Source organism: Hevea brasiliensis, chromosome 2, assembly GCF_030052815.1.
Source record: "Hevea brasiliensis isolate MT/VB/25A 57/8 chromosome 2, ASM3005281v1, whole genome shotgun sequence".
In the NCBI taxonomy this organism is placed as follows: Eukaryota; Viridiplantae; Streptophyta; class Magnoliopsida; order Malpighiales; family Euphorbiaceae; genus Hevea; species Hevea brasiliensis.
In genome coordinates, this window is record NC_079494.1 from 14,068,212 (window position 1) to 14,070,544 (window position 2,333).

Sequence of the window (2,333 nt, forward strand, 5' to 3'; positions counted from 1 at the left end):
CAATGTGAGACTCTGGACTCAGTATGCAGCTCTGAAAGTTTACTCTGTCTGATGTCTGCTGGGCTCCCTAGCTATGTCTCCAGTACCTGCGCGTGGCAAAAGCGACGCTCTAAGCAATTCTGCTTAGTGGTGACAATATAAAATAAAATAACTAAAATAACATAAATATGCAAAATGTAGATTTACATTTTTTGTAGACTTAATTTCTAGCATATATTACAGTATTATTCGATTAAAAATTTATAAGATTCATTATCATTGCCCGAGTAACCCATACTAGTCGACTGGACTGGATAAACAGGTAAACTGGCACTGGGTACTAAGTACCTCAGACCATCACACCATCGGTCACATTGTGTCTCCCGGTGTGCAACAGAACAGCTAATAAGCCGTAATAATCATCAAAGATATAATTCAAGTATAATAACTCAATTACCATAGCCAAAGGCTATTTTATCACAGAATGGCATGAGAGGCCATGAAACACAGAATGGCATGAAGCCATATGCAGTACCGCTAACAAAACCCTATTGGCATGCCAACCTATCCAAACCAATCTTGCTAGGTATACTAGGGCATATTACACTTTTAAGTTTCACAATTCTTGAAATTCAAGTTTTGGTGTTACTATTCAATTCATTAGTCAAAAAAATGTTGACTTTTAAATGGACAATAGGTGCATTGGTTTTAATACTCCCAACATACCACATTTTGCATTCTAAAATTGTTGGTATTGATTGCCAATACCATTTCTAAGCTTAATGTTAATTGTTCAAAATTTTCAGTTTTTAAGCTTTGTGTTTACTGTTCCATTAGTTATTTTTACAGTAGGAATTTGGTAAAATGATCAACATGAAAGTTGTTCCTTATTTTGTCTAGTTACATTTCCTTTTTTGAATCACTCCATTTGGAGTTTTGTAGCTCAAGTTATGGCCCATAAACCACAACTAGTCGGATTATAATTTTTCCAGAATTTACGGGTGACCAAATCTCTGATAATTTGAGCGATGTTGCAAGTCACTTTTTGAATATGTTGTGGTCATAATTTGGGTTAGGATTCCTCATGAAAGTTGTAGGTCTATATCTCAGCTTATTGCTGGTAAAATTTCAGGTCAATTGGACCTTTCTACACTGAGTTATGACTAAATGACTAAACACTGTTCATTTGGTCATTTGCCCAGGCAGAATGCAGGTCACCCGGATTAGGACAATCTTTAGGTCAACTTGGTTTGGTTTTCTGAGCATGGTTTCTTCACCAAAGTTGTGCCATTATGTGTCTAGTTTCATGTCCAATTGGCCTTGCACTAATTGAACCTCTACAACTCCAGTTATTGCTGCCCAAACCTGCTGGACTCATACCCAGTCCTGCAGGTCACTAAGGGCAGCCACACTAAACTCAATTCCCACTACACAAATTATTGTCTCAAAGAAAGTGACCAAGAGGGGGGTGAATTGGACACTTTATATAATTTTTCAGTCCTTGCTCAAGACTTAATGAATAATTGAGGCTTTGCACTTCTATGTATGTATATAACTCTGTTCCTAGGATGTAATTTTAAGTAATCAATCAAGTTATGCATAAATACTAGCTCATACATAAAATAATTACTTAATATCAAGTGTATTTTCTCACATAAAACTCAGAGTTTGCAAGTTTAATTATTTAAACTTAGTATTAACTCAATAAAACAATTTTTCAGCACATTCAATATATAATCAGAGAATCAAAGTGCTGAAAATTAAAGAGTTAAGGGAAGAAGAGAATCAAACACAATGTTTATAGTGGTCCCACTCTCTTAGCCTACATCCACTCTTCCCAAAGTCCCACTTTGAGAGTCACTCCACTATTTGATCTTTTCAATAGGCAAGATTCAAAGCCTTTGCAATCTCAGTAAGCTTCCCAAGTGCTTGAGGACCTTTACAATGTCTTTGCTTCCCACAAAAGACCACAAGCATCACAAGGTGCTTGAAAACCTCCCACAAGCTTCACAAGGTGCTTGAAAACCTTCCACAAGTGCGTCCTCACACTTACACAACCTTAAATAGGTTTTGGTGTAGAAGAAATCACTCTCAATAACTCTCAGATACAGAATTTAATGCTAGAAGATTGAGAGAGAAGATTTGCCACTCAAGCTCAAGAGTAATTGAATGAAAGCTTTAAAAATGCCACAATAAATTCACTATGAATAAGAGCACTTTCATTAGTTAGAATTGTAGTAAATGATGCCTTTTATAGGTGCTTTTCATTGCCAAAAACGTCTGCTGGAGAGTGTGTCTAACGGCTCTTTAATTTTCAAAAAACTAGCCGTTATTACTTGGAAAGCCGTGCAGCA